Raw genomic sequence first — 20,115 nt, forward strand, 5'->3', positions numbered from 1 at the left:
TTGTTTTGCTGAGTGTATATAGTTACTCCATGTTTGGCCACAAATAAAAGAATCAATCTGATTTCAGTATGAGCATCTGGTAATGTCCTTGTGTAGAGTCTTCTCTGGTGTTCCTGGAAGTGAGTGCTTTGTATGAGCCGTGTGTTCCCTAGGCAAAACTCTATTTCTTTTCAGTGGTTTCATTTTGTCCTCCAGGGCCATATTTGCGTGCTACTCCTGGTGTCTCTTGACTTCCTATTTTGAATTCCATCCCCCTGTGATGAAAAGGACATATTTTATGCATGTATGTTCTAGAAGTTCTTGTAGGTCTTCATAGAAAAAGCTATTACTTCATTTCCTTCAACATTACTATTACTTATAGTACCATAGAATTAGATGACTGTAATATTGTTTGTTTTGAAAATGAACAGGGATCATTCTATCATTTTTGAGATTGCCTCCAAGTACTACATTTCAGACTCTTTGTCGACTATGGCCACTACTCCATTTTTTTTAAGAGCTTCATGCCCACAGTAGTAGACATAGTGGTCATTTGAGTGAAATTCACCCATTCCAGTCCATTTTAATTCACTGATTCCTAAAATGTTGATGCTCACTCTTGGCATCCCCTGTTTGACTCCTTACAATTCTCCTTAATTCATGGACATAACCTTCCAGGTTCCTATGCAACATTACTCTTTTTTAAATTTAAATATATTTATTTTAATTTTATTTTAATTAATAAATAGAGTCTAATTACTTGACAATATTGTATTGGTTTTGCCATACATCAACATGAATCTGCCACGGGTGTACACGTGTTCCCCATCCTGAATCCCCCTCCCACCTCCCTCCCCATACCGTCCCTCTGGGTCATCCCAGTACTCCAGCCCCAAGCTTCATGTATCCTGCATCCTGCATCGAACCTTGACTGGCAGTTCTTCTCTTATATGATATTATATATGTTTCAATGCCATTCTCCCAAATCATCCCCCCTCCCTCTCCCAAAGGGCCCAAAAGACTGTTCTACACATTTGTGTCTCTTTTGCTCTCTCACATACAGGGTTATCATTACCATCTTTCTAAGTTCCATATATATGCATTAGTATATTGTATTGGAGTTTTTCTTTCTGGCTTATGTCACTCTGTATAATAGGCTCCAGTTCCATCCGCCTCATTAGAACTGATTCAAATGAATTCTTTTTAATGGCTGAGTAATACTCCATTGTGTATATGTACCACAGCTTTCTTATCCATTCATCTGCTGATGGTCATCTAGGTTGCTTCCATGTCCTGGCTATTAGAAACAGTGCTGTGATGAACATTGGGGTACACGTGTCTCTTTCAATTCTGGTTTCCTCGGTGTGTATGCACAGCAGTGGGATTGCTGGGTTATATGGCAGCATTACTCCTTATAGCATCGGACTTCATTCCATCACCAGTCATATCTACAACTGGGTGCTGTTTTTTTCTCTGGTTCCATGCCTTCATGGAACAAGAATTTTCTTTCTGTAGTTTCTTCTCAACTGATCTCCTGTAGCATATCAGGCACCTGCCACCCTTGGGAGTTCTTCTTTCTGTATGGTATATTTTGCCATAGCATCCTGCTAACGGCTTTCTCAAAGCAGGGATACTCAAGAGGTTTTCCATTTCCTTCTCCAAGGACCTCGTTTTGTCAGAACCCTTCACCATGACCCGTCCATCTTGGGTGGCCCTACACCCACGACTCATAGTTTCATTGAGTTAGACTAGGCTATGGACCATGTGATCAGTTTGGATAGTTTTCTGTGATTATGATTTTCATTCTCTTTACCCTCTGATGAATAAGAATAAGAGGCTTGTGGAAACTTCCTTATGGGAAAGACTAACTGAGGGGGAATCTGATTCTTGTTCTGATGGACAGGGCCATGTTTGGTTCAGTTTTGTGGCTCAATCATGTTCAAATCTTTGTTGATTTGAACAAGCTCCACATAAACTGGAGCTTGCCAGGAATCCCTGTTGGTCACCAACTCACTAAGTTTACTCAGTCTCATATCCATTGATTCAGTGATTCCATCCAATCTTCTCATCCTGTGTTGTCCCTCCTCCTCCTGCCTTGAACCTTTCCCAGCATCATGATCCTTTCCAATGTGTCAGTTCTTCACATCGGGTGACCAAAGTATTGGAGTTTCACCTTTAGCCCCAGTCCTTGCAAAGAATATTCAGGATTGATGTCCTTTAGGATGGACTGGTTGGATTTCTCCTAGCCATCCAAGAGACTCTCAAGAGCCTTCTCCAACACCACAGTTCAAAAGCATTAATTTTCCTGCTCACCTTACATTATAGTTCATCTCTCACCTCCATACATGACTTCTGGATAAACAAAGGCTTTGACTAAATGTATATTTCATGTGAAATTGCTTCATTCAAATCTTCATATCTGAAATATGTACAGTTCATATCTTATAAGACAAATTGTGGCCTGGTTTTCACATGTGAAAGGAACAAAAATCCGACTTTGCCATGTCCAAGATTCCTCAGCAGTTTTTCTTACGTCAAATATAGAGAATTCACTACCGCATATTGGAGACCCTGCTTGCAGATTTACATACATGAGATATAGAGAATTTCCTATTTCAGTTAGAAACATCTACATCTAGATGATGAAATAAAAAACATAAGGAATACTATGTTTTAAGCAACTTTGTTAGTATATATTTTTAACTGATGGACAATTGTTTTACAGAACTTTGTTTGGTATTAAACTTTAACATTCAGTTGAGAATACCATATTTCATGCAAGAAAATATGTGCCTTGATTTTTATACATGAAATAACGTGCATTCCATAATTCATGTTAAATTATCAAGGACCCACCTTTTAGTGCATGTATTCCACAGATTTCATCTATCATACTGCAAAGTTCAAACCTATATTTTCAAAAGGGAAATAGAAACAATTACATATTTCATGTAACAAAAACTGTGCTCAGTTTTTGGTCCTGGAAATACGGAGAATTTCATCTTTAATATAGGAAAATGGACACCCAGATTTTCTAATGGCATGTCCCATAAGGACATGTATACCCTCATTTTCACATTTGAAATGTACAATACTCCATATTACATGTAAACATCGTTGTATTAAAATTTGCTTCCTGAATAATTGAATCTCTCATAGATTAAGAAGTGAAATATCCACCCAGACTTTCATAAATGAAATGGAGAGATATCCGTAATTCATAAAGAAGCATTTAATTTTCCTAAGGGGATATAGAAAATTCCATATTTCAGGTACAAAAATCTCCTCCTGATTGACATATATGAGACAGAGTTTTTGCTGGTTTTCAGTTGACTGGCCAGTTCCAACACTGTAACACCGTGGACAGCATCACTGCAGCCTTCCCAACCCTTCCCTGTTTCCAACACTTTGCTCAGACTCACCTTTGTTGAGTCAAGAGATTCCAAGATGGACGTCCAAGCAACTCAACTTCTGTTGCCTTCTTCTCCTTCACTCAGTCTTTCCCACGTTAGAGCCAATAATGTTTCATGACAAGTTAGAGTGGCAGTCTTTTCTCATGAGTCCTTTAGCCAAAATATTGGAGCTTGAGCTTCGGCATCAGACCTTCCAATGAACATTTACAGTTAGTTTCTTTTAGGATTGACTGGGTTGAACTCCTGCTGTTCAAGGGACTCTCAGTAGTTGCCTTCGGGACAGGGTTCAAACCTCAGTTTTGATACTCAGGCTTCTTTATAGTCGAACTCTCACATCCATACATCAGCTCAGATCAGTTCAGTTCATTCTCGCAATCATATCCAACTCTTTGTGACCACATGGACCACAGGAGTCCAGGTCTCCCTGTCCATCACCAACTCCCAGAGTCTACACAAACTCATGCCCATTGATTCTGCTATGCCATCCAACCATTTCATCCTCTGTCATCCCCTTGTCCTCCTTCCCTCAATCTTTCCCAGCATCAGGGTCTTTTCCCATGAGTCAGCTCTTCTTATCAGTTGGGCAAAGTATTGGAATTTCAGCTTCAACAGCAGTTTTTCAAGTGAACATCCAGGGACTGAACTCCTTAAGATGGAATGATTGGATCTCCTGCAGTCCAAGGGTTTCTCAAGAGTCTTCTCCAAAATCACAGTTCAAAAGCATCATTTATTCTTCTCAGTTTTCTATATAGTCCAACTGTCACATTCATATATGACTACTGGAGAAACAGTAGCCTTGACTAGACAGACATTTGTTGGCAAAGTAATGTCTCTGCTTTTTAATAGACAGTGTAGGTTGCTCATAAATTTTCTTTCAAAGAGGAAGCATCTTTTAATTTCATGGATACAGTCACCATCTGCAGTGATTGGACCCACCATCCACCAATAAAATAAATAAGGTCTAACATTGTTTCCCTATCTATTTGGCATGAAGTGATGGGACCAGATACCATGATCTTAGTTTTCTGAATGTTGAATTTTAAATCATTTTCCCACTCTTTTTCACTTTCATCAAGAGACTTTTAGATCTTCCGTTTTTTCTGTCATAAGGGTGGTCTCATCTGCATGTTTATATTTATTGATATTTCTTGGTGCAAGCTTGATTTCAGCTTGTACTTCATACAACCCAGTGTTTCTCATGATGTATTATGCATATAAATTAAATAAGCAGGGTGACAATACAGCCTTGACCTACTCCATTTCCTATTTGAACCAGCCTGCTCTTCTATGCCTTGTTCTAACTGTTTCTTACTGACCTGCATCCAGATTTATCAAGAGACAGCCCAGGTGGTCTGATACTCCCATTTCTTGTAGAATTTTTCAGTTTGTTGTGATCCATAGAGTCAAAGTCTTTGGCATAGTCAATAAAGCAGAAATTGATGTTTTTCTGAAACTCTCTTGCTTTTTCAGAGATCCAGCAGATGTTTGCAATTTGATCTCTAGTTCCTCTGTCTTTTCCAAAACCAGCTTGAACATCTGGAAGTTCACAGTTCACATATTGTTGAAGCCTACCTTGGAGAATTTGGAGTATTACTTTACTAGTGCATGAGATGAAGGCAATTGTGTTGTAGTTTGAGTATTCTTTGGCATTACCTCTCTTTGGGATTGGAATGCAAACTGACATTCCATTCCTGTGGCCATTATTGAGTTTTCCTAATTCACTAGAGCAGCGAGCTGTGGCTCTGTGGCACTGGAACAGCCAGCAGTCAGGAGGAGATATCCCACGTCCAAGGTAAGGAGCAGCGGCTGTACTTTGCAGTAGCAGGAGTGAAGAGATACTGCACATCCAAGGTAAGAGAAATCCCAGTAAGATGGTAGGTGCTGAGAGAGGGCATTAGGGGGCAGAAACACTGAAACCACCATCGCAGAAACTTAACCAATCTATCACATGAACCCCGGCTTGTCTAACTCAGTGGAACTAAGCCATGCTTTGTAGGCTCACACAAGATGGACATCCATACATATCCCCTGAGGGGGCGGGGGGAGGAAAAACTAGCTTTGTCTGGGGGTGGGGGGAAGGAAAAACCAGCTTTGCCTAAAGGGACCTTTGTCAACAAAATGATGTCTCTGCTTCTCAGCACATTGTATCTAGGTTTATCATAGGTTTTCTTCCGTTGAGCTAGAGTGTTCTATTTTCGTGGCTGTAATCACTGTCCCCAGTGATTTTGGAGACCAGGAACACTGTCGTCTTTCTATGTTTAAACTTTGTATTTGAAAAACTGCATTTAGCCTTTGTTCTGCATCATTTTGTACCCAAGTCCAAACTTGCCTGTTACCCATGTATCTCCTGACTTCCTGTTTTACATCACAGTCAGCTATCATGAAAAGGGCATCTCTTTTGGGTGGTAATTTTAGAAAATCTTGGATGTTTTCCTAAACTATTAAAGTTCTGTGATAGCTTCAGTGGTAAAAATTTGAAATACAGAAATTTGCATTGTTCATCTATGAAAATCTACATTCAAATTTTCATACAAAATTAAGGAATTCCACATGTGCAGTAGGAAGCATAATCATCCTGAATTTCAAAAGTGAATTATAGAGAATAGCAACTTTCAAATAGAATTGACACCTGTGTTTTCCTATGTGAAATTTAGAGACTCATATAGGAAAATCTACACCAAAATTCTTATATGTGAAATATAGAGAATTTATATTTCATTTAGGAATAGTGCCCTTGATTTTAATATTTGAAAGATAGGAATTCCATATTTCAAGCAGTCAATTCAACATCTGGATATTCAATGAAATACAGGAAATTCATATTACATGGAAGAAATTTAAAAATCTAGAATTTATATTTTTTAGAAATTATTTATTTATTTATGGCTGCACTTTCTTCATTGCTGTGCACAAAGTTTCTCAAGTTACAGTAGTTGGGGACAACTCTTCATTGCAGTTAGCTAGCATCTCATGGTACTCCCTTCTATTGCAAACAGAAGCCCTAGGGCGCCCAGATTAGGTAGTTGGGGCAAAAAGGGTTACCTACTTTGGTAGCATGTGCCATATCTTCAGACCAAGGATCGAACCCATGTCCCCTGCATTGGCAGGGAAATTCTAAAGCCACAGGATCACTGGAGAAACCCAGCAGGCTTTTTTTAAAGTATATATATATATATATTTTTAAATTTCATTTATATTAATTGGGGCCTAATTACTTTAAAATATTGTAGTTGGTTTTCCATACATTGGCATGAATCAGCCATGTGTTTACATGTGTTCCTGATGCTGAACATTCCTTCCACATCCCTCCCCATCCTATCCCTCAGGATCATGCCAGTGCACCAGCCCTGAGGACCTTCTCTCATGTATCAAATCCAAACTGGAGATCTGTTTCTCATATCATAATATACATGTTTCAATGCTAACCTCTAAAATCATCCCACCCTCGCCTTCTCTTCAGATCAGATCAGATCAGATCAGCTGCTCAGTCATATCTGACTCTTTGTGACCCCATGAATTGCAGCACGCCAGGCCTCCCTGTCCATCACCAACTCCCAGAGTTCACCCAGACTCATGTCCATCTAGTCAGTGATGCCATCCAGTCATCACATCCTCTGTCGTCCCCTTCTCCTCTTGCCCCCAATCCCTGCCAGCATCAAAGCCTTTTCCAATGAGTCAATTCTTCACATGAGGTGGCCAAAGAACTGGAGTTTCAGCTTTAGCATCATTCCTTCCAAAGAAATCCCAGGGCTGATCTTCTTCAGAATGGACTAGTTGGATCTCCTTGCAGTCCAAGGCACTCTGAAGAGTCTTCCCCAACACCACAGTTCAAAAGCATCAATTCTTTGGCGCTCAGCCTTCTTCACAGTCCAACTATCACATCCATACATGACCACAGGAAAAGCCATAGCCTTGACTAGATGAACCTTTGTTGGAAAAATAGTGTCTCTGCTTTTGAATATGCTATCTAGGTTACAGAATGCAAAAGACCGTTCTGTACATTTATGTCTATATTGCTGTCTCACATATAGGGTCATCGTTACCATCTTTCTAAATTCCATATACATGTGTTAGTATACTCCTGATCCTGGGCATTTTCTTTCCTTTGGCCTCTTCTCATCTTTTGATGTATTCCATAGATACAGGGTCTGTCATTAATCATGTATATTTAATCTGCAGTGTGCACAACTGGTTGGAAGGTTTCCAATCCTCTTGCTTAATGGCTCTATCCCTGGGTCTCTGGTGTAATTTTTGTCCTTCCTCACATGTGGTCACCAAAGGAGTCTGCCCTGAGAAACTCGTGGCACACCGGGGTCTGCCTGGGTGAGCACAGGATGTGGTACAGCTGCTTGGAGTGCTGGAACCCTGGTGGTGCCAATTATGAATAGGAGCCAACAGCCATGGGCAGAAGAGATTTGGCCTTAATGGGATCCTTATCTAGCGTGTTTTTGCAGAAGCATGAGTAGTACTTCTGACTGGTCTTTCTCTATTGCCTTGTAGTAGGTGTTAACAGGCAGGAAGAGGAGTGGCTACAAAGGTAACTCTACCTCCTGAGTGTGACACAGCAGTAAGGTCCTGCCTCTTTGGCAGTTTGTGATTTCTCAAAAGGCATTTTCTGCTACACAACTACTCATACGTGCTCCGTCAGGCCATCTCCACATAACCAACAACAGTCCTCTCCCAGGATGGCTCTCTAAATCCCGTGTCCAGCTTCCAGACCCCATGCACACTGGTTGAGCTGCATTGCAGTTTGGGCCATATAGAGCCACGACACACATTATCTGTGTAACTTTTGCTCTACATAAATAATATTTCATCAGCTGTTCTACCTTGCTTCCTTTTAGTCCAAAGCAATTTACCCTTTACTGAAGGGGCTTGCCTCATTCTGGAAATCTCTTCCCTGCTTCTCCATCTCCCACCACAAGGCTCAGGTTTTGTTTTGCTTCCTCTTATACTCCTTCTCCCATCCTAATTCCTTCCCACCCAGGTATGTCTGAAACCCACATGGGACACTCTGGGGACTAGGGTCTTCTGCTAGTATTTATCTGATGCTCTGGGAAAACTGTTGACCATGTAGAAGTATTATTTCTGATCTATACATTGAGAGAGGTGCATTTCATATCCTTCTACATTTATGCCTTCTTTGAACTTCTCAGTGTTTCCTGGAAAGCTCTATTACTCTTTTTCCTTGACAGCAAAACATGAAACATTAGTGGACATGAATTACTCCGTTTGATGGGACATTGCTTACGTACACATGTAACTGGTATTATTTTGACTTCCAACATGCAATCAAGCACATTTGTTGTTGTTGTTGTTTTCCCCCTAGAAAATTTCTCTTGATGATGAATTGTCATCAGCATGAAGAAATGCAGAACTTTCCACATAAAATATAATAGCATAACTGGGCTCAAAAAGTCAGCACTTGAATATATCTAGCTATATTTTGAATGTTCCTGACATTTTCCCAGAGTACCGATGTCTGATTTTGAATCTCAAAGCTTAATTCCATTCAGTGAGTCTCAAGGGTCAGAGACTGCCATGGGCATAATTTAATTCCTGTAGAATAAGTTGGCAAGTTCATACTTGACTTGACTACTTGGTACTTGACTACTTGATAAAGACAGAAAAATGACAATAGCAACAATGACCAAAAAATAAACAAACAAAAAAACACAGAAATGTGTAGTTAGGGATTCAGTCATAACAGGTACACATGAATTGATGTATGGACTATATAATCATCTATATCTGCTTAATTGTTTCTGCTAATGACTTGGACACTGTGAATCGCACACAAACCATTAAAAAAGAAAAGTAATTTTGGAAAATTCTTAGAGAAAAGAATACTAGAATCCCTTACCTGTCTCCTGGGAAACGTGTATGCTATTAAATTTACAACAGTTAGACCTGGACACGGGACAATGAAGTGATTCAAAATCAGGAAAGGAATCAGTCAAAGCTATCTAGTGTTGCCCTGGTTATTTGACTTCTGTGCAGAGGACATCATGAAAAAATAAAATCCTAGATGAATCTCAAGCTAGACACAAAATTTATGTGGGCGATATGATAACTTAGTTATCCAGATGACAACACCCAAATGACAGAAGAATAATAGGAATTAAGGCACCTCTTGATGAAGGTATTACCTGTTTCAAGTACAGACATCTGAAATTACATAGTCCTTCATAAAAGATGAAATTCTCAGTTTCACATATGAAAATCTAGATGCATATTCCAGAATGTGAAATATAAATTTCTCTATTAGTCACATATACAAATCTGGGGACAATTTTTCCAACTAGAAATGTGGAATTCTCTGTACATCACACATGAAAGTATAGATACAATATTTTCTGTGTAAAATGTGGAATTTTTCATGTTAGAGATATGAAAATCGGGATGCAGATTCTTTGACAGGAAATACAAAAATGACTATTCACATATCAAAATATAGTCCCAGGTTTTTCTCACATGAAATATGGAATTTTTTCATATTTCTCATTTGAAAATCTTTGTGCTGTCTTTCCTTCATGAAATATTGAATACTGTCTATTTAACATTTGAAAAAAGTGCATTCATTCTCCTACAAGAAATGCAGAATTTTCCCACAGATTTTCATGCTTGAGCTGTGAAATTCTCTATATTTCCATCAAGAAAGCTTGAATGAAGGTCTTCTGATATGAGACTTGGAATTCTGTGTATTTCACATATAACAATCTGGGGAGAAATGTTCTCATATGAAATATGAAATCTTGATTATTCACTTATGAAATTTTTTCTAGATTTGTACACATGAAACTTATATGCAGGTCAGGAAGAAACAGTTAGAACTGAACATGGAACAACAGACTGGTTCCAATTAGGAAAAGGAGGACCGCAAGCCTATATATAGTCACCCTGCTTATTTAAATTATATGCAGGGTACATCACGTGAAACATTTGGCTGGAAGAAGTGAAAGCTGGAATCAAGATTGCTGGGAGAAATATCAATAACCTCAGATATGCAGATGACACCATCCTTATGGCAGAAAGAGAAGACGAACAAAAAAGCCTCTAGAAGAAAGTAAAAGAGGAGGGTGAAAAAGTTGGCTTAAAGCTCAACATTAACAAAACAAAGATCATGGCATCTGGTCCCATCACTTCATGAGAAATAGATGGTGAAACAGTGGAAACAATGTCAGACTTTATTTTTGGGGGCTCCAAAATCACTGCAGATAATGAGCAGCCATGAAATTAAAAGATACTTACTCCTTGGAAGAAAAGTTATGACCAACCTAGATAGCATATGCAAAAGCAGAGATATTACTTTGTCAAGAAAGGTTCATCTAGTCAAGGCTATGGTTTTTCCAGTGGTCATATATGGATGTGACAGTTGGACTGTGAAGATTGTTGAGCACTGAAGAATTGATGCTTTTGATCTGTGGTGTTGGAGAAGACTCTTGAGAGTCCCTTGGACTGCAAGGAGATCCAACCAGTGCATTTGGAAGGAGATCAGCCCTGGGATTTCTTTGGAAGGACTGATGCTACAGCTGAAACTCCAGTACTTTGGCCACCTCATAGGAAGAGTTGACTCATTTGAAAAGACTCTGATGATGGGAGAGATTGGGGACAGAAGGAAAAGGGGATGACAGAGGATGAGATGGTTGGACAGTATCACTGACTCGATGGAAGTGAGTTAGAATAAACTCCGGGAGATGGTGATGGACAGGGAGGCCTGGCATACTGCAATTCATGGGGTTGCAAAGAGTCAGACACGACTGAGTGACTGAACTAAACTGAACTGAACTGTATACATGAAATAGAGAATTTTCAATGAATCAGAAATTGATATCTGAGCTAAAACATCAAATAGGTACAGCTATATTTCATGTATTTCCTGAATAACAGAAAGGGTTCTCTGTATTTCTTTGAAAAAAGTCTGGGTGAATATTTCTCTGCATGAAATAGGGGATTAGCATATTTTACACATGCACAACCAAAACACTTATGATTATACAGTGGAAGTGATAAATAGATTCAGGGGATTCTATCTGATAGACAGAGTGCCTGAAGACCTATGGGTGGAGGCGTGACATTGTACAGTAATCAGGGATAAAGACCATTCCCATATAAAAGAAATGCAAAATGACAAAGTGATGAGGCCTTGCAAAGATCTGAAAAGACCAAAGATGCAAAACAAAAAAGGGAAAATGAAAACAATACCCATTTGAATGCAGAGTCCCAAAGAATAGCAAGGAGAGAGAAAACCTTCTTCAGTTATCAAAACCAGTTAATAGAGGAAATAAATAGAATGGGAAAGCCTACAGATCTCTTCAAGAAAATCAGAGATACCAAGGGCACATTTCATGCAAAGAGGGGCACAATAAAGGACAGAAATGGTATGGAGATAACAGAAGCAGAAGCTATTAAGAAGAGGAGGGAAGAATACACAGATGAAATATGCACAAAAGATCTTCATGACCCAGTTAAGCACAATGGTGTGATCACTCACCTAGAGCCAGACTTCCTGGAATGCAAAGTCAAGTCGGACTTTAGAAGCATAACTATAAACAAAGCTCATGGAGGTGATGGAATTCAGTTGACCTCTTTCACATTCTAAAAGATGATGTTGTGAGTGTGCTGCCCTCCATATGCCAGCAGATTTGGAAGACACAGCTGTGGCCAGACGACTGGAAAAGTTCAGTTTTCATTCCAACCACAATAAAAGGCAATCCATCGAATGTGCAAACTACTGCTTAACTGCACTCATCTCACACATTCGCAAAGTATTGCTCAAAATTCCCAAAGCCAGGCTTCAATAGAATGTGAACCATGAGCTTCCAGATGTTCAAGCTGGATTTAGAAAGGTCAGAAGAACCTGAGATCAAATTACCAACACACGTTGGGTTATCAAAAAAGCAACAGAACACCAGAAAAACATCTACTCCTTTTTGACTATGCCAAAGTCTTCTTTGTGTAGATCACAACAAAACATTTTAAATTCTTCTAAACATGGGACTACTAGGGTATGTTATATGCCTCCTGATAAATCTGTATGCAGCTCAAGAAGTAACAGTCAGAAAAGGAAATGTAACAACAGACAGGTTCTGAGTTGGGAAAGGAATATTTCAAGGCTGTACTGTCAACCTCTGTATTGAACTTACATGAAGAGTTCATCACACAAAATGCCAGACTGAATGAAACAGGGTTTGGGATCAAGTTTTCTGGGAGAAATATCAATAACATCAGATATGCAGATGGCACGATTCATGTGGCAGAACATGGAAAGAACTACAGAGTATCTTGAGGAAAGTAAAAGAGGAGAGTGATTCAGGTGACTTAAAACTCAACATTCAAAATGAGATTCATGGCATCTAGTCCCATCACTTCATGGCATAAAGATGGGGAACCAACAGAAACAGTGAGAAACTTTATTTGGGGGGAGCAGGTTCCAAAATCACTGAAGATGGTGACTCTGTTCAGGAAATTAAAATATGCTTTCTGCTTAGAAGAAAAGTTACAACCAGGCTAGACGGCACATTATAAAGCAGACAAAGGTCAGTCTCATCAAAGCTATGTACAGAGATGAGAATTGGACCTAAAGAATCTTGACCTCCAAGGAATCGATGCTATTGATATGTGGTGTTAGAGAAAACACTTGAGAGTCCCTTGGACTGCAAGGAAATGAAAGGAGTCAATTCTAAAGGAAATCAGTTCAGAATATTGATTGGAAGGGCTGATGCTGAAACTGGATCCTGGATATTTTGGCCACCTGAAATGAAAGGCTGACTCATTGGGAAAGAACCTGATGCTGAGAAAGATTGAAGTCTGGAAGAGAGGGTGATGACAGAAGATGAAATGCTTGGTGGCATCACGGAATCAGTGGTTATGGGTTTGAGCAGGCTCTATGAGTTGGTGATTGACAGGGAAGCCTGGCATGCTGCAATCCATGGGGTCAGAAGTCGGACTGGACTAAGTACTTAATGATACTCACCGTACTTACTTAGGTTCTCAGCGAAATGAAAATGGTAAAGAACTCTCTTACCCATCAATTGAATCCTGACCATGGGACCTCACCAATCCTGAGGAATGGTCATTGCAAAGGGATGTTATCTAAAACAATTTCTGCCTATTACTTTAGTGATGACACAAAGCAAGCACATTATGGTAATCATGCCTCCGTTAACCTTCCCTAACCAAGACAATAGGCTGCACTAGCCATTGGGGAGCTTAGAGGATCACAAGGTTTCCCATAAATCGTTGGAGCCACCTGGGCCTTTCCCATAGAGGGTTTGCAGGTGTGATGAGGTCACCTTTTCCATGGCAAAAATTCTCATCTATTGCCACCAGTCTTACTGCCAGTCCTCTGGATTTGTGAGAACCCCACAAGATCAATTCTAGCTTGCAAAGTATATATCTGCTTAAAAAACAAACAAAAGGATAAAATCCAGTCCAAACTGAAGTGCCTAAGGATAATCAAATGGTCCTCAGTTCTATGAAGGGCCATTAGGGCCACAAAAGCACGGGTCCAGGCAAGTTCATTGTTAACACCTGCAGCACTTCAAAGGACATGTCCTGGTAATGCATAAAGATTGTAGATTGTAAGTCCTCTACCAATTTGAGAAATTGTGTCAACAAGACCTCTGAACCTCCCATCTTAGCCAAGCCTAAAAGACAGAATATGTGCATATCAGGCCCAAGGCACATTCAACTGGGAATATTTGGAGGTAACAGTACCAGGTATAGGACACTATAGAGAAGGTGTACACAAAAATGAAATAATAAAAAAAAGCCTTTTGTGCCAGTTTCAGACTGAAAATGTGCATTTCCCAGATGCCCAAGTGAACAGGATTCAAGTCAGTAATAACACTCAACGTAGCCACATGTCAATGCAGATTCCCACTAGGTAACTTCAGAAGCTTCTGTGCAGGCCTGTCTTCAGCCTCTGCTTTCCATTCATAAATTGTGTTCATTCAATCAGCAGACAGTATGAAATATAGGCAATGGGTAGGCACCCAAGGAAGATGATGAAGACTGTAAGAACAAAGTATCTTTCCAGGGCAAGGGACAGACAACACCACAGGTTGGTGATAAGATGGAGGAAGTTGGAGAGGAGAATGAAGGGCAGATTTCAGATCTAGCTTCTGGATATTTAGGGTGATGGCAGCTGCTCCAGACCTGGCTGCAGGCCTTGAGGAGATATTTCCAAATGTAATAAATTAATGTGGTCTCTGTCCTTTATGAGCTTTTACAACCTTAAAGCCTCAGCCTATGATACTATACCAAGTAGAGAGTCATAGCTTAGAAATTCAAGAGATATTAATTTAGGAAGGGTGTGTGAGACTTGTCGGAGATGTGTTCTATCAGACATGTTCTAACATTTAGCATAATTAATGGGGCTCGAGCCAGGACTCACTTATATGCATGTAGACTGCTATCTTAGGAAAATTCCAATTATGAGATCATATAACCTGATATCTGGGATTTCACTTTCTTGGTGAGTACTTCTCCACTTATGAAAAAGGAAGATAGCACTAGTTAGAAGGTACATCTTTGTATTAGGAGTTTTCTATCAATTTCCCAACTCTACCAATTGTTCTAGGTAACTTCCTGACACTACTAAATATGGCCAACTATATTGTATCTCCTCCTGCCATACTAGAGGCATTACAGTAAGTGTAAAGGCAGATAACACACAAAAGTACATTTACAGCTCATGATTCTTTGCTAATTTTCTTTTCAGTTGATGTATCCATAGGTGTGAGTGGGGTATTAAAGTCCCCCATTATAATTGTGGTACTGTTAATTCCCCCTTTCCTACTTCCTTGCATTTGCCTTGCATCTTGAGGTGCTCCTAAATGGCACAATGGACTAGTTACACCTAATTGTTATATATAGGCATTACACTCATTAGTAATGGAATCACCTTTTTCCAGTGCAGTCCTGAGCCCACGTCTTGGTCCCTGTACAAAAGCAGGCTGTATCCTTCCCATGTTCAAACCCTGAGAAACACTCCTGAGCCCACATCTCGGTCACTGCATTGAACTAAGCTGGGTCCAGCAGTTGCTCAAACCCCTGGAAAATACTCATGAGTCCACATCTCGGTCACTGCACTGAACCAGTCTAGGTTCTTCCTTAGTTAGTCCCCCGACACATACCTCTGAACCAACATCTCGGGCCCTGCCCTGAAGCAGGTTGGTCCTTCCCATGTTCAAGCCTCGACAAATGCTCCTGAGCCAACCTCTCGGTCACTGCACTGAACTAGGCTCGGTCCTACACTTGAATCTCATGCCCTGCACAAGATCCAGTCTATGTCTTGCCCTTGTTAGATCCCCCAACACATACACCTGAGCCCACATCTCAGTCCCCGCACTGAAGCAGGCTGAGTCCTGCCTTTTGTTCAAGCCTCCGGCAAACAACCGTGAGCCCACAACTCGCTCCCTGCCCCTGAAATTAGGTCTCTCCTGCCCTTGTTCAATCCCCTAGAAAACACTCCTGATCCCTCATCTCACTCCCTGCTCTGAGACCCCGATAAATACTCCTGAACCTACGTCTTAGTTCGTGCACTGAACCAGTCTAGGTCATGCCCTTGTTAGATCCACCAACACATACTGCTGAGCGCACATCTCAGTCCCTGCACTAAACTAGCCTGGGTCCTGCCCTTGTTTAAGACCCCAACAAACACTCTTGTGTCCATATCACATCCCTGGCACTGAACCAGTCTAGATCATGCCCTTGTTAGATCCCCCAACACATACTCCTGAACCCACATCTCGGTCCCTGCACAAAAGCAGTCTAGGTCCTGCCCTTGTTGAAGACCCTGACAAACACTCCTGAGCCTGCATCCCAGTCCCTGCACTGAACTAGGCTGGGTCCTGCCCCTGTTCAAACTCCCGACAAACATTCCAGAGCCAACATCTCTGTCCATGCACTGTCCATGTTCAAGCCCCCTGGCAAACAATCCTGAGCCGACACCTAGCTCCCTGCCCCTGAACTAAGGTGTGTCCTCCCCTTGTTCAACTCCCTGCCCCCCAGGAAACACCCCTGATCCCACATCTCACTCCCTGCACTGAAGCCGCCTGGATCCTACCCTTGTTCAAGACCCTGACAAATACTCTGGAACCCACATGTCAGTCCCTGTACTGAAGCAGATGGGTTCTTGCCCATGTTCAAGCCACGACAAATACTCCTGAGCCCACATAACACTCACTACAATGAATGGGCTGGTTCCTACATTTGTTCAAGACCCTGACAAACACTCCTGAGCCAACATCTCGGTCACTGCACTGAACGAGTCTGCTGCTACCACTGCTAAGTCTCTTCAGTTGTGTCCGACTCTGTGCGACCCCATATATGGCAGCCCACCAGGCTCCCCCATCCCTGAGATTCTCAAGACAAGAACACTAGAGTGGGTTGACATTTCCTTTTCCAAAGCATGAGAGTGAAAAATGAAAGTGAAGTCGGTCAGTCGTGTCCAACTCTTAGTGACCCTGTGGACTGTAGCCCACCAGGCTTCTCCATCTATGGGATTTTCCAGGAAAGAGTACTGGAGTGGGGTGCCATTGACTTCTCCGACTGAACGAGTCTAGGTCCTGCCAAAGATAGAGAGACAAAGAGCGAGCTCTGCACCCTAAGGCTCTGGTCTCCCTGAACAGTGAAGATCAACTGTAGCAAATTTGGGGGTTTTTCCCTAATCCCCTAGCATCAGGACAGCAACAGGCTCCCTGTCCCATGAAGAAAATTATCCAGCCACTTGGCACCCCCGCATATCCTTTGGATAGTCAGGGAGAGCTCCCAGTTATTGCCGGTTCTGGGGGACACAGGAGTGTATTGTTTGGATTGCGGAGCAGGAACCCGTGGTCGGAATTTCCAGAGCCAGGTCAATGACAGCGCCTGGGGCTACCCCAGACACATGCAAAACCCTCTACATTCCTGGGGCAGAATCTGGCCACGTCGGGGCACCGGAGCACAGGAACCGCGGAAGGTGCCCTCCGGTCTAGGGGCATGTCCATAAGGGTGCCGCCCACTACCCTCTCTGCCTTTGGTCTAGATTTGGGCAAGGAGCCTGTGCGTGGCTCACAGCCTAGGCTCCTGCCTGTTTTCCGCTGATGTCCCAGGGCCTGTTCACCCTGGCCTGGGCTGTGCGGCACCCCTTTCCTTGGCCTCACGCCATCCCCAACACACCAATCCCCGCCTCCTGACGATCCCCCTCACTCCCCACCCCCAAAGAGCCAGTGGGTCCCACAGGTTTACTGCAGCCTGGGCCGCCATTATGCACCATTGTCTGTGCTGTTATATCGTGTCCCTTCACATCTGCCCCAGCTTAGGCCAAGAGGAGCATGAGAGGCAATCAAAGGAAGGCGGAAGTGTCCTGGAACCCCCGACCTTCTTAGCTGTGAGCCCCAGTACTCAGGAAGAAGCCCCCATCCCTCATCCCTGGATCTGCCGTCCTGATGCTGTGTGCAGCTGGAACCTTGCAACCACCAGTTGTCACGCCAGGTGAAGAAGCCATCCTCTTTAGGGTGGAGGCAGTGCAAGACAGCGAGACCCTGGTGGACGGAGATGTGGCAGGTATTGGGTGGAAGTTCCAGCTGCTTGCAGAAGACATCATGGAAGAGGTGGAGGCTGTGGCAGATGAGCAGCGGGAACAGTGGTCCTCCCAAGAGCTGGAGGAGAAGACGGTGGAGGAGCAAGGCCAGGACAGGCCGGGAGGCCCGAGTGAGCACCAAGTGCTAGATGTCCTGAAGGCACTGGCCGCCCTGCAGGTGGAACTGAGCTCTGAGTGTGAGCAAAACCACAGGGCCTACCATCAGAGGAGGAAGCATCACTTGGCTTGGGGGAGTGCCATCATCCAGGGCATCCCTGGCTTCTGAGCCAAAACTGTATCCTTTCTGCTGCTCCTTTGGGTCTGCTGCTCATGAGGAGGAGGAGATGGGGCAGGAGCAGGAGGAGGGGGAGGGGCGAGGGCACAGGAAGGGCACTGGAGGCCCCTGAAAGAAATGTGGTCCTGGGCAATTGGCAAGCTCCAAAGGCCCAGCCGAGTAGGATTTGGGCAGGGCTACATATGTACACGTTGCAGCCATACCTTTGAGTGTCTCCTTCAGGCCTGCATCTGAGGAGGAGCAGCATCTGAGGCCTCCAAGTCAGGAATGACCAGAGATGGTACACCAGAGCAGCATCGGCACACAGTTATTGCTGTAAATGTGGGTGATCCTGGCATATAGCTGAGACATGTGAGTCATTCATATGCACACACACAACACACACACACATACATACACACGTACACACACACACACACACACACAAACAACCCCTTTGCTTTCAAACACGGATTGTCACAGGACTGCAAATCTGACCATGTAAGCAGTGACATGCCACTACCCAGCATACACAGGTTTGGAGGAGAACAGTAGTGGTCAGAAATAGCCCCTGCTTGGAGAATGCAGACCACCTCAGATGCACACCACAACAAGGGGCCCAGAGCCATGAGTGTGTCTGATGGTATGGCAAAGCCTGATGGCATCAGTGGTGGCCAGGTAACAGGCAGTACCCAGCTCCTTGCAGATGCCTTTTCCAGTATCCTTGTTTCACCCCAGACTAGGACTGATGCTCCTGGCTCTTTTTGGCCTGGCATGTAGCTCCTTGAATGGCTTCTTGACCTAAAGCAGAATATTAGCCACACTCAAGTTTCTGTCATGATCAGCAACCAAGATCAAGACTTTCTCCGCTACATGATAGACTTGAACGTCAGGGAGGGAGACTGAGGAAGGGTGGGTATGGGACCTGGCGGGGAGTGGGAGGATCCTGATAGCCATGTTGCTGCACTGTGAGACTTTAGAGAGGCATTGTGGAAGCTGTTAATGCCTGCCTGGGAGGCAAGCTGAGGCCCCTAGAAGTTTGCACCTTTTCCCTCCTCCCTATCCTGGCAGGTGCAGGTGCAGAACCATCTGCAGTCCCCCTGCAAGCTGGTCTTTTCCTTTCAGGACAACTCCTACTTCTTGAACACCATGATCATTAAGGAGTATTACCTTGACATCAGTGGTAAAACGTGGCTCCCAGGGTGATGAATGTGGGTGTGCAAGCATGTAGATGCTCCACCTGTGGAGTCCACCCCAGTCTCCCCTGTCTTTCCACAGGGTACAGAGCCTGTCATTCCACTCCAGTCCACTGGTTCTGGGACTTTGAATGGGGATCCCCCAGCCACAGTCTAGACACCAGGAGCCTTAAATTTCTCAACTGGCTGTCAGGCCACAATGGCCCAGAATCAAACAGGATTGCTGGTGTGGGGTTGCTTTGGGCCTGCACAAAGTTGGTGATTGATGTTGGAGTTCTTGGCTGCTCATGGGAAGGTTCGGGGCCTGGTCAGTCCTGGGTTGACCTTGCTCATGTTGCCAGCAGCTCATCAGCAATGACGTGTGGGACGATCCCCTGAAGTACTACCTCAGGGAGGAAGGTTCTTCCATCAGAGATAACTGACAGAAACACATGTGGTGAGGGGGTCTGGAGGTAGGCCCTGAGGGACAGCCTTATCGTAGCCGGGACACTATCCTTTCCCAAATGGGATGCTCAGGCTCATGCAATCTGGCTGCAGAGCCAAAATTTGGGTTATGCATGTAGCAGGTGACTTGCTGAGACTGGGGGCATGGGGGACTCGGTGTGTCTGTGAGTGAAGTAAGTCTCCCTCAAGTCAGCTATGGTTGCAGTGCGAGAGTCCTAGGTGATACCTAGGTGATACCCT

The 20,115-nt window shown here is 43.1% G+C and overlaps 1 pseudogene; it reads left to right on the forward strand.

Moving 5' to 3' along the window:
- The window catches only part of LOC132344457 (testis-specific Y-encoded protein 1-like), a 75,258-nt pseudogene extending 55,405 nt beyond the window's left edge, over positions 1 to 19,853 (forward strand).
- Positions 19,854 to 20,115: the final 262 nt, after the last annotated feature.

This window comes from Bos taurus, chromosome Y (assembly GCF_002263795.3).
Source record: "Bos taurus isolate L1 Dominette 01449 registration number 42190680 breed Hereford chromosome Y, ARS-UCD2.0, whole genome shotgun sequence".
NCBI classification, from domain to species: Eukaryota; Metazoa; Chordata; class Mammalia; order Artiodactyla; family Bovidae; genus Bos; species Bos taurus.